General features: G+C 31.1%; 1 long non-coding RNA gene across 1 annotated transcript; it reads right to left on the bottom strand.

The window, feature by feature from the left end:
• Positions 1 to 5,925: 5,925 nt before the first annotated feature.
• LOC134204757 (uncharacterized) lies at positions 5,926 to 6,495 on the bottom strand. Its single transcript, XR_009977962.1, has 3 exons — positions 6,437 to 6,495; positions 6,250 to 6,372; positions 5,926 to 6,163 (listed from the first exon to the last, which is right to left on the bottom strand). It is a non-coding gene; the product is annotated as an uncharacterized LOC134204757 (long non-coding RNA).
• Positions 6,496 to 13,187: the final 6,692 nt, after the last annotated feature.

The raw sequence follows: 13,187 nt of genomic DNA, 5'->3' as shown, positions 1-13,187 counted from the left end.
ATACCTCTAAGTATTACTTTGAAAATTCCTTCAGTAGCTTCTACGGAAATTCCTTCAAGAGTTCCTTCGGAAATTTCTCGAACAATCATCCACGAGTTTTTACGAAAATTTCGGCAGGAACTCCCCAGGAAATTCCTTCAGGAATTTCTCCAGAAAATCCTCCAGCAGTTCTTTCTGATATTCATCCAGAAATACCTGCAGTTCTTCAGGAAACTCTTCGATATTTTTCCGGAAATTTCACCAGGAGTTCTTCCAGAAGGTCCTTCAAAAATTATTCCAGGTGGTCCTCCTGAAAATCTTCCAGGAGTTTCTTCGGAAACGAGTTTCTCCGGAGGTTGTTCCAGAAACTTTTTCAGATATACCTCGGCAAATACCTCCAGGAATTCCTCCAGATGTTTCTTTGGAAATTTGTCCAGAAGTTCCTTCGAAAATTCTATCAGGAGTTTTAACAATTCCTCCTGGACTTCCTCCTAAAATTCCTCCAGGAGATCCTCCAAAAAGTTCTTCAGAAGTTCCCACGGAAATTTCTCTCAAAACTCCTCTCAAACCCGGAATTTCGTTAAGGAGTTCTTCCACAATTCGTCCAGGAGTTACTTCAGCAATTCCTCCAAAAATACCTCTAAGAATTATTTCTACGGAAATTCCTTCAGGAGTTCCTTTGAAAATTCATCCAAGAATTATCCACGAGTTTCTCCGCAAAAATTTTCCCCCTGAAATTTTTATTCAGGAATTTCTCCAGAAATTCTTCCAGCAGCTCTTTCGGATATTCCTGCAGAAATACCTGCAGAAGCTCCTCCAGAAACTCTTCAATATTTCTTTCGGTAATTTCGCCAGGAGTTCTTCCAGAAGGTCCTTCAAGAATTATTCCAGGAGTTCCTCTTGAAAATCTTTCAGGAGCTTCTCCTAAAGGGGTTCCTTCGGAAATAGTTCCAGTAGCCTACTCCGAAAATTGCTTCAGAAGCTTCTACGAAAATTCCTTCAAGAGTTCCATCAAAAATTCCTCCAAGAATTGTGTGTGAGTTTCGCCGGAAAATTTTGTAGGAACTGCCCCGAAAGTTCTGTCAGGAATTCCTCCAAAAAATCCTCAAAGAGCCCTTACGGATATTCCTCCAGAAAAAAACCTGCAGAAGTTCTTCCGGAAACTCTTCAGGAGAATGTTCCCGAAATTCATCTAGTTCTTCCAGAAGGTCCTTCGAGAAATATTCTCGGAGTTCCTCCTGAAAATCTTCCAAGAGTTTCTTCGGAAATTCCTCAACGAGTTCCTCCGGAAGTGACTTCAGAACCTTCTTCCGAAATAGCTCGGCAGGTACTTCCAGGAATTCCTCATGAAGTTTCTTCGGAAATTCCTCCAGCCGTTTTCTAAGAAATTCTTCCATTAATTTCTCCATGAGTTCCTTAGACAATTCCTCCAGGATTTTATTCGACCATTCCCCCTAGACTTCATCCAAAATTCCTCCAAGAATTCCTCTGAAAAGTTTTTCAGAAGTTCCTACAGAAATCTTACTAAAAACTCCTTTGGAATTTCCTTAAGGAGTTTTCCCACAATTCTTCCACGAGTTCCTTCAGACATTCCTCTGAAAATACCTCCAAAAATTACTTCGAAAATTCCTTCAGTAGCTTCTACGGAAATTCCTTCAAGAGTTCCTTCGGAAATTTCTCCAAGAATTATCCACGAGTTTCGCCGGAAAATTCGACAGGAACTCCCCCGGAGATTCCCCCGTTTCTTCAGAAACTCGTCCAAGAGCTCTTCGAATATTCCTCCAGAAATACTTGGAGAAGCTCCTTCAGAAACTCTGCAAGAGTTTTTTTATTCGGAAATTCTGTCAGAAATACCTACAGAAGGTCCTTCAAGAATTATTCCAGGAGTTCCTCTTGAAAATCTTGCAGGATATTCTTCGAAAATTCCTATAGGAATTCCTCCGGAAATAGCTCCAGTAGCTCTTTTCGATAATCCTCCATAAATACCTGCAGAAGTTCTTCCGGAAAGTTCTCAAGAGATCCTCCAGGAGTTCTTCCAGAAGGTCCCTCAAGATTTATTCCTTGAGCTCATCCTGAAAATCTTCCAAGAGTTCCACCGGAAGTTACTTTAAAATCTTCTTCCGAAATACCTCGGCAAGTACTTCCAAGCATTCGTCCTGGAATTTCTTCGTAAATTCCTCCAGAAGCTTTTTAGGAAATTGTCCCATTAATTCCTCCAGGAGTTCTTCCGGAATTTTTCTCCAGAAGTTTCTTAGAAAATTCCTTCAGGAGTTCATTCGACAATTTCCCCTAGACTTCATCACGAAATTCCTCCAAAAGATCCTCTGAAAAGTTCTTCAGAAGTTCCTACGGAAATTTCTCTGAACACTCCTTCAAAATTTCCATAAGGAGTTCTTCCACAATACCTCCAGGAGTTCCTTCAGAAATTTCTCCGAAAATACCTCTACAGAAATTCCTTCAAGAGTTCCTTCGGAAATTCATTCAAGAATTATCCACGAGTTTCTGCGGAAAATTCGACAGGAACTCCCCCGGAAATTCCTTCAGAAATTTCTCCAAAAATTCCTCCAAGAGCTCTTTTGAATATTCCTCCAGAAATACTTGCAGAAGCTCCTTCAGAAACTCTTCAAAAGTTTTTTTTTCGAAAATTCCGTCAGAAATACTTACAGAAGGTCCTTCAAGAATTATTCCAGGAGTTCCTCTTGAAAATCTTGCAGGATATTCTTCGGATATTCCTATAGGAATTCCTCCGGAAATAGTTCTAGTAGCTCCTCCAAGTATTACTTCGAAAATTCCTCCAGAGATACCTCCAGGAGTACCTTCGAAAAGTCCTCCAACAGTTTCTCCAGAAAATCTCTCAATTTCTCCAGAAACGTCCTGCAGATATTCCTCTAATATTTTATCCGGAAATTCTTCCGGGAGTTACTCCAGAAATTCCACCAGGAGATCCTTCCAAAATTTCTTCAGAAATTCGAAAGTTCTTCCAAATGTTAATCCGAAAATTTCTCCAGGTGTTCCTTCGGAAATTCCTGAAGAATTTCTTTCTGGAATACATCTAAAGTTCCTCCAGAAAAATCGTCCACAAATTCCTTCATAAGTTCGTCGAGAAGGTTCTCAAAGAGTTCCTCTAGGAATTTATCCAAATATTCCTCCAGAAATACCTTCAGGTGTTCTTCCGAAAATTCCTGTAGGAGTTTCAGCAGAAACTCCACCAAAGTTTCCCCAAATATTCCTTCGGAAATTTCACCAGGAATTCTTCAGAAAAGTATCAAGAGTTTTTTTTCGGAAAGTCATCCAAGAGTTCCTCAGAAAATTCCACCTGGAATTTCTTCAGAAAATTCTTCAAGAACTTTCCATGAGTTTCTCCAGAAAATCTTTTAGCAACTCCTCCGCAAATTTCTCCAGAAACTCCTAAAGGTGTTCCTTCGTAAATTTCTGTAGAAATTCTTCAAGAAATGCTTTTAAGATTTTAGGATTTTAAAATTTTTAGATTTTAAGATTTTAAGATTTTAAGATTTTAAGATTTTAGGATTTTAAGATTTTAAGATTTTAAGATTTTAAGATTTTAAGATTTTAAGATTTTAAGATTTTAAGATTTTAAGATTTTAAGATTTTAAGATTTTAAGATTTTAAGATTTTAAGATTTTAAGATTTTGAGATTTTAAGATTTTAAGATTTTAAGATTTTAAGATTTTAAGATTTTAAGATTTTAAGATTTTAAGATTTTAAGATTTTAAGATTTTAAGATTTTAAGATTTTAAGATTTTAAGATTTTAAGATTTTAAGATTTTAAGATTTTAAGATTTTAAGATTTTAAGATATTAAGATTTTAAGATTTTAAGATTTTAAGATTTTAAGATTTTAAGATTTTAAGATTTTAAGATTTTAAGATTTTAAGATTTTAAGATTTTAAGATTTTAAGATTTTAAGATTTTAAGATTTTAAGATTTTAGGATTTTAAGATTTTAAGATTTTAAGATTTTAAGATTTTAAGATTTTAAGATTTTAAGATTTTGAGATTTTAAGATTTTAAGATTTTAAGATTTTAAGATTTTAAGATCTTAAGATTTTAAGATTTTAAGATTTTAAGATTTTAAGATTTTAAGATTTTAAGATTTTAAGATTTTAAGATTTTAAGATTTTAAGATTTTAAGATTTTAAGATTTTAAGATTTTAAGATTTTAAGATTTTAAGATTTTAAGATTTTAAGATTTTAAGATTTTAAGATTTTAAGATTTTAAGATTTTAAGATTTTAAGATTTTAAGATTTTAAGATTTTAAGATTTTAAGATTTTAAGATTTTAAGATTTTAAGATTTTAAGATTTTAAGATTTTAAGATTTTAAGATTTTAAGATTTTAAGATTTTAAGATTTTAAGATTTTAAGATTTTAAGATTTTAAGATTTTAAGATTTTAAGATTTTAAGATTTTAAGATTTTAAGATTTTAAGATTTTAAGATTTTAAGATTTTAAGATTTTAAGATTTTAAGATTTTAAGATTTTAAGATTTTAAGATTTTAAGATTTTAAGATTTTAAGATTTTAAGATTTTAAGATTTTAAGATTTTAAGATTTTAAGATTTTAAAATTTAAGATTTTAAGATTTTAAGATTTTAAGATTTTAAGATTTAAGGATTTTATGATTTTAAGATTTTAAGATTTTAAGATTTTAAGATTTTAAGATTTTAAGATTTTAAGATTTTAAGATTTTAAGATTTTAAGATTTTAAGATTTTAAGATTTTAAGATTTTAAGATTTTAAGATTTTAAGATTTTAAGATTTTAAGATTTTAAGATTTTAAGATTTTAAGATTTTAAGATTTTAAGATTTTAAGATTTTAAGATTTTAAGATTTTAAGATTTTAAGATTTTAAGATTTTAAGATTTTAAGATTTTAAGATTTTAAGATTTTAAGATTTTAAGATTTTAAGATTTTAAGATTTTAAGATTTTAAGATTTTAAGATTTTAAGATTTTAAGATTTTAGATTTTAAGATTTTAAGATTTTAAGATTTTAAGATTTTAAGATTTTAAGATTTTAAGATTTTAAGATTTTAAGATTTTAAGATTTTAAGATTTTAAGATTTTAAGATTTTAAGATTTTAAGATTTTAAGATTTTAAGATTTTAAGATTTTAAGATTTTAAGATTTTAAGATTTTAAGATTTTAAGATTTTAAGATTTTAAGATTTTAAGATTTTAAGATTTTAAGATTTTAAGATTTTAAGATTTTAAGATTTTAAGATTTTAAGATTTTAATATTTTAAGATTTGAAGATTTTAAGATTTTAAGATTTTAAGATTTTAAGATTTTAAGATTTTAAGATTTTAAGATTTTAAGATTTTAAGATTTTAAGATTTTAAGATTTTAAGATTTTAAGATTTTAAGATTTTAAGATTTTAAGATTTTAAGATTTTAAGATTTTAAGATTTTAAGATTTTAAGATTTTAAGATTTTAAGATTTTAAGATTTTAAGATTTTAAGATTTTAAGATTTTAAGATTTTAAGATTTTAAGAATTTTAAGATTTTAAGATTTTAAGATTTTAAGATTTTATGATTTTAAGATTTTAAGATTTTTAAGATTTTAAGATTTTAAGATTTTAAGATTTTAAGATTTTAAGATTTTAAGATTTTAAGATTTTAAGATTTTAAGATTTTAAGATTTTAAGATTTTAAGATTTTAAGATTTTAAGATTTTAAGATTTTAAGATTTTAAGATTTTAAGATTTTAAGATTTTAAGATTTTAAGATTTTAAGATTTTAAGATTTTGAATTTTAAGATTTTAAGATTTTAAGATTTTAAGATTTTAAGATTTTAAGATTTTAAGATTTTAAGATTTTAAGATTTTAAGATTTTAAGATTTTAAGATTTTAAGATTAAAAGTTTCAAGATTTTCAGATTCTAACATTTTAAGATTTTAAGATTTTATGATTTTAAGATTTTAAGATTTTTAAGATTTTATTTTTTATGTTGTGCTGTTTGATTCTGATATATCCATTTACATACGTTTTTTTAATCTTCAATGTTGCAGCCATATGATGCAGGTCCGGTCGTGACTGCATTGTTCGTCTTCCCACAAGTCACCGCATGTTTCCATTGCTGCACAACTACTTCCGTTAGTCTCAGTCCACTGATTGCTCTTGTATGGAATATTAGGTGGGACCATGAACCCGACAATTTGTTCCGGACCTGCAACAAATAATTAATAAATAAATCATTAACTGTTCAGTACTGATCAAGGTTTATATTTTAGTTGATAAGAAAATATAACTTACCAGCGCGGTTTCATTTTTCCTGATTTTGATCCGTTCGAAATAGAAATAGTTTTGAATAGTTTTGCAGGAAAGACAGACGTCTGATTACAGAGAGATCGGTTACTCGGTCGGGCGATTTTCAATCTGATGTGAAAAATCTCACAATTAGTCGTCAGGCGATAGAAAGAATCATCTTTCAGAAACTTACCTGCACACATCTCTTTTCCAACGCCGGCTCCTTGTGGGTATAAACGAATTCTGCAGCTCCATAGCATCTTTCGACATTTGCCTCTCTGAAAAATGATATGATAAATAGCACCGGCTGGGTACAAACAAATCATAAAAAACTTACCCATTATCAGATTTGCTCACAATTCCAGGTCTCGGAAACACTGTTGTCACATTTCACTCACTTCCTAACGAATTAATTTAGTATTTTAAAAGCAATTAAACTAATATTATTCAAATAATAATTGTATTCCGATGCGAACAAAATGGAGAGAAAACTGGACTGACTGACTGCCGGCTTTGTTGACATTTACAGCATGCATTATGGAGAGATATCACTGATGGTGGCGTTAATATTACGCTGATTTCGCGATATTCACCTATTTGGCAGGTAATTTAACGTTGGATCGGCGTAACTGAGGAATGAACTCTCTCGATTGAATGTTGCGATGATGAATTTAATAAAGCGTCAATATTGCACAATATTACGTAAAATACGTTATTACGTCGGATTTTCATGTACGTTTTACGAAAGTACGTCGCAGCATATTAATATATTTTTTGCTGTGTATGATAGCAGTAATAGTTGCAAATATGAAAGATACGTAAATAACAATTTCAATAATAATTTTCGGCATTACATTTATTGTAATTCAAAGAAACAGATGAATAATACAAGAGCTGAGAATTCCTTTTATCCAAACATTTACCACGGAAGATGCTATCAATCAAGCAATGCTTATAATAAATTCAACAAATCATGGGATCGTGGGGATGATCAATTTAGCAACATGAGAACAACACCGCATGAGAAATTATATATTCATTATACGAAAAGCAATCAATTTATAGTGAGACTGGAAGCAGTTTCAAAACCTAATACAGCTTTTAAATATTTATTAGACACAGGATCTTTCTGTAATATAATAAGGTGGGACATAGTGGCCAATCTCGGTACAGAAGATATAGATTATTCAGAGAACCTTATAATAACAGGATTTGATAATACTCAGTCAAAAGCTATTGGATCCACAGAAATTACATTTAGAATTGGAAACTCTCATTATAGAATTAAGTTTTTCATAGTCAAGCATTTAAGTGTTCCAGGAATTATCGGAGCAGAATTTGTTCAGCAATATACGTTGTATATTAACAAGAATTTCAAATATATAGTACTGAAAAAGCCAAGTTATAACATGAATTCTCTAGGAAATGACAAAAATAGGAAAAAGGATATAGGTATAGTACATTTGAATGGATACTGAGCGATTCCAAGCAACAGCATCAAAATTTAAGAAAATTTTTAATTCATGATTTTCTATTGAGTTGAAACTTTGCACAGTTTTTCAATTTCATCTAAATCGTCATTTTTCGATATCAAATCTTCATATTGAGTCACGACTAACTTTTCAAAAGGGTGTATGTGAAAATGGTTCAAAAATATTTAAAAAGCTGCACAGCAAAAACGGATATTCGATTGTTATGATTTTTTCAGCAAAGTTAGACAACTAAATGATATTTCTTAAGAAAATGTGCACAGTAAAAAAAAAAATTTTACCTTTAATATATCATTTTTGTCACAAAAACTCAAAAATCTCAAAACCTTATCTTTTTACGAACGTAACGAAAACGGTCCATTATATCAACTATCTACCATAAAAATTTGGTGATGGTAAACTAATAAACAAAAAGTTATGACATTTCAAACATTTCACAATTTTCATATAGTAAACAAAAAAATTTCCGTGTATTTTTTTTTCAAGAATCACAGTTTGATGCTGATTTTATTGTTGAGGGCCTTGCGTGGAGTTAAACAAGTTGTTTGTATGATATTCCATATTATGTATTCATCGATATTATGTATATGTATAAATATTATATAAAATAAATAAAATGAATTAATATTATCCTAAGTATTAAATTAAATGTGGCAGTTACACAATGTTGTTATAGAAACTCTAAGAGTTTTTGGGTTTGAATTTTGGTATGGGTTATGATATCCTTGAAAACAGTTTATTAATACTTATTTTTATTTATTTTTATTCAAATTTTTAAAAATATCGAACACTTTTGAATTATTATCAGCACAGTTTGAGTATAGTTTTGCTTTAATTTTATTTTCCGAAACAATGGAATGAAACAGTGAAATTTTTGGGTTCCTTGGATCGTTTTCGCGTTATTAAATTGCTCGCTGGCTCTGAAGCCTTTATTTCGTACTCTTCAGTAGTAGTAAAAACAAAATGATAATTTGGTTAAATCTTTTTCTTTTCTACGATTTGCCCAATCAAAAGTTCTTTCGCAGTTTAATTGGATGCTCACGTTCTTTGGCTAAACTTGCTCTTGTGGCCATGCGCTTTATTGTTCCTCAATAGCATCCAAGGACCTTTGCCATGTGATGTAGTAAAAAATGCCATTCTGCATCAATTCCGTCCATTGATTTAAATTGACATAGGCTCGAAAATTCTTACGATTTTTTGTACTGCGACGCTGCTCCATCAGACATGAAATATATCTTTTGACTTCTTTATGCTTATCAACGCGTAAAAGTTAATCATTTTTTTCAATGAACAAGTTTACGGATACTGAATCGTGTCTTGAATCTTCGGAAATTATAATAAAACTTAAGTGTTCAATTTGCGTACTTCCATTAAAATAAATAACGAATGGATGAATTGTAGCTTGTTGTACGTTCCAGTGATGGGACTGCACTTTATCTTGCAATACAAAGCTGTAATTTTCAGAAAAATCACAAATGACTTTAAAAATTCACCATTTTGTAATGTATTTTCGTATTTTTAAAAAAGCTGGATTGTTCTGTTTTAATGAAATCGTGAGGGATTAAACTTTCTAATTTCAAGCAAAAATATGACACAAACTCATCTACAGGTTTTACAATAGTTTCTATGTCCTATCCGTGGTCACCCATTGCTCAAATGATAACTGTCAATATATTTTCTTCAAACTCAGCGAATAAAGTATTTTCCAATGATGAAGAATCTGGACAATCCGAACAAGATCGTAGATAGCAATTTGATGTTGTATTTCACACAAAGACTACCAGTTAACATTTTAATATCCTTTGTTAAATTGATTCTTTTCAAACTATGTAAAATAAGATTAATATTCTCATGGGTTGTGCACACACACATTATGTGTTCCTAATTGGAAAGAAGCTTACATTGCCTTGGCCGAAGGCTTTACCGTGAGAAAAACCTATTTTAATATTATCGTGAATTTCCTTGAAGCGTGTGTACGCTTCTTTCAAAATCGTCATCATTAATCGTTTTGGATTGCTTGACGCTTTCCATCTTTTTACTGATACATAATCTTTTTGACCAGGCATAGCTCGACTTACTTCATCATCTTCAAAATATTGAACTACTATTTCTTTTGTCTCATCTGTTAATGCAGTACTAGACCTAGTATTTTTGGTTGAAAGACAGTTATTCTTCAATTGTTTTGCCTCTTTTACTGTATTTCTATTGGTTTGAACTCATCAATGGCATCCTGAATAGACCACGAACTTGGCAGCATCGACAAAATCAATAATTTTCTTCCTTGTCGTGGCTGCATTCGAGAACCTTTCCTTCATATTTATAATTACCTCATCGTAGTCTGTATTTTCCACATCATCAGGTCCTAATTTGAAGAGGTTTCTTCGTACAGCTTCGTTTATTTCACGGTATTTTTTTCTCCGGGTAATAAACGTAGTCCATCTTACTCCATTTAATCAGGAGTCACTTTTATCCAGCTATGCCCTCGTTAAAGCGTTCGATGTTGACCTTTTGGATACACTCATCTTCCGATTGATTTCTGGAAACAGATCTCGCTGATGTGGTACGGTGGCAAGGCTCTCAGCACTTAATACTTCTGGTAATTCCTCAGTTGTTGTCGATACATCTGGCAATTCCTCAGTTGCTGTCGTTTTCGAACTTCCTGCGCTCTGCTCAACCGATGATATACAGATTGCTCTTTTGTCAACGTTTAGACGGCAGGACGTGCAAATGCGTAAATTTGTATTCAATATGGACATTGGAGCATAACCAGTCGCTTTCAGTTTATCTATGGTGCTTTCGGTGAGATTTCGTAACTCTTTTGAACACTTTTTCCATCAAACGGCTACAACAGTTGAAAAGCGGCTACTCATGTTGTTCGTAATATTTCAATAAACAAAATCACTTTTAAGTTTTTACTGACTAGTTTGGTGTCACTTGCTTGACTGAAGAAAAATTACTATAAGATCTTTAACAACCTTAGTAGTAGTAATTTTTTGCTTTTCGTGAAACATTGTGTCATGGTATGTACCTATCATGCATTTGTTGTTGTTGAAGATACGTTTCCTCCCGATCATAAAGTCTATTCTCTAAGAGGTATATTTTTGCAGGTAAACTATAGACGTACACGTGTATATAAATCTTTGATTTTGCAGCTTTTGTCTTAAAAATAACATTTCTGATATGTTTCTATCAACGTTATTATCAACAGGTTTCAACACTATTAAAAGATTTTTCGCCAGTCGTGCAATGAAAATTATGACACTATCAATACTTTTGATCACAACACTGGAACGTGTCTAAGTTTCTTATAGATGCTATGAATAATTAAATCAAAATATCATGAAAACAACTTGTTTAAATCACGTCCCTTAACAATAAAATCTGCATCAAACTGCAATTCTCGAAATAACACACAGAAAAATTTTTTTACTAAATGTGAAAATTGTGAAATGTTTGAAATGTCACTTAACTTTTTTGTTTATTAGTTTACCATCACCAAATTTTTTATGGTAGAATAGCTAATATAATGGACCGTTTTCCCTAAAAATTACGTTCGAAAAAGATAGGGTTTTGAGATATTTGAGTTTTGTGACAAAATGATATTTTAAAAGCAAAAAAAAATTTTTTTTACTGTGCACATTTTCTTGAGAATAACCATTTGGTTGTCTAACTTTGCTGAAAAAATCATAACAATCGAACATTCCGTTTTTGCTGTGCAGCTTTTTAAATATTTTTGAACCATTTTCACATACACCCTTTTGAAAAGTTAGTCGTGACTCAATATGAAGATTTGATATCGAAAAATGACGATTTAGATGAAATTGAAAAACTGTGCAGAGTTTCAAATATTTTCGAAATGGTCGCTCAGGATCGACTGACATGCCCCCGTGGAATGCCTCTACTCAAACAAAAAGAGTCCGAATATTTTTCCAAGCAAAATAAATAAAATAGGCACAAGCATACTTGTTGAAAAGGGTTGTCAAACGGAAATGAATGAATTTACAAAGGAAAACAATGAATACTTGGATGCATCAATTGAAAGTAACGGCCAAAATGGATTAAATAAATCAATGTATAATGATAACATTTCAGGAGACCAACATAGAGGAAATAGTAGGGTTTCAGAGGGTAATGGAAACGACTATATTAGTAGTATGATTCCGGAATATGGTTCTGTTATTAGGGAAGATTTGAACTCCGGCCCAAAGTATAGCGCTGTAAAGAATCGTGACACTGAGTTAGATGAAAGCATCAGACATCCTATAGAATATACATTTGACAAGCGATTCTACTTAGAGCTCAAAACACAAGAAAATCCAAATAAAGCTACAAAATTTCTCTTAGATACCGGAGCTGAAACGAATTTAATAACTGCCAAAAGGGCAATACAAATTGGAGCTTCATCCATAAACACGAAAAGTCATATGGCAGTTACTGGAATGACAAAAAACATAATTCAAACTATAGGAACAACGTGGATACATTTGATTATCAGGAAAACAATAATTCCAGTCAAATTCTATGTAGCAAACAATCTAAGCGTACCAGCATTACTAGGCTCTAACTTCATTAAAAACATGTACACACCATTGAAGACAACTTTGCAACTGTTATCCTTAAAACGAATGCTGAAGCTGGAAAACCATACATGGAAAAAAATCGCGTACGATGGAACATCGTGGACTATGTAACAAGAAATATTGAAGACCAAGAAAGTTTAAAGAAACACATAGACGAGAATGAACAAGAACCATGGGTACCAGAGGAAGACGACCTGTACACGGATGAAGAAGAATATTTTCAAAATACTTTTGTAAACGATGATCTGGCCAAACTAAATGAAGAAATGGGAGAAGTATTTACAATAGCTGCTCTGAACGATAATAGCAATTATTATGTGGATAATGAATATTGGGAAGAAAATTTTGAAGATGAATATATACAGAGTGAACAATGGAAAGCAGAAGATTTGGACTCGAATCAAGACTACAGTCTAGTTGAAAATCGAAATCAAAACGAAATACAAGGTAAGGAACGTTTAGAAAAATTACTCGATACAGTTCCTTTACAGCACTTGAATCGTGCGAACTTTGATGAAATGGAAAGAATTATGGCAAATTACTGTGATGTATTTTATCTGAAAGGAGATCATCTTACAACTACAAATGCGGCAGTACACGAGATAGAAACCACAACCAATGTACCAATCAATAAACGGCAATATAGGTTCCCCGAATCCACAAAGAAACATATAAATGAAGAAATTGACGAGATGTATAAACAAGGAATCATTGTACCAAGCAAAAGTCCGTGGAATGCACCCGTCTTGTGCATACCAAAGAAAGATTTAGATGAGGACGGTAATAAGAAATATCGAATTGTACAGCAAGAAACATTCAAATAATTTCATTCAGAAATCTTCAAACACCACCTTACCAAAACATGTTCAGATTT

Source organism: Armigeres subalbatus, unplaced genomic scaffold (genome assembly GCF_024139115.2).
Source record: "Armigeres subalbatus isolate Guangzhou_Male unplaced genomic scaffold, GZ_Asu_2 Contig858, whole genome shotgun sequence".
In the NCBI taxonomy this organism is placed as follows: Eukaryota; Metazoa; Arthropoda; class Insecta; order Diptera; family Culicidae; genus Armigeres; species Armigeres subalbatus.
Note: the sequence above shows the minus strand (reverse complement) of the source record. Positions and strands in the feature narration are given on the sequence as shown.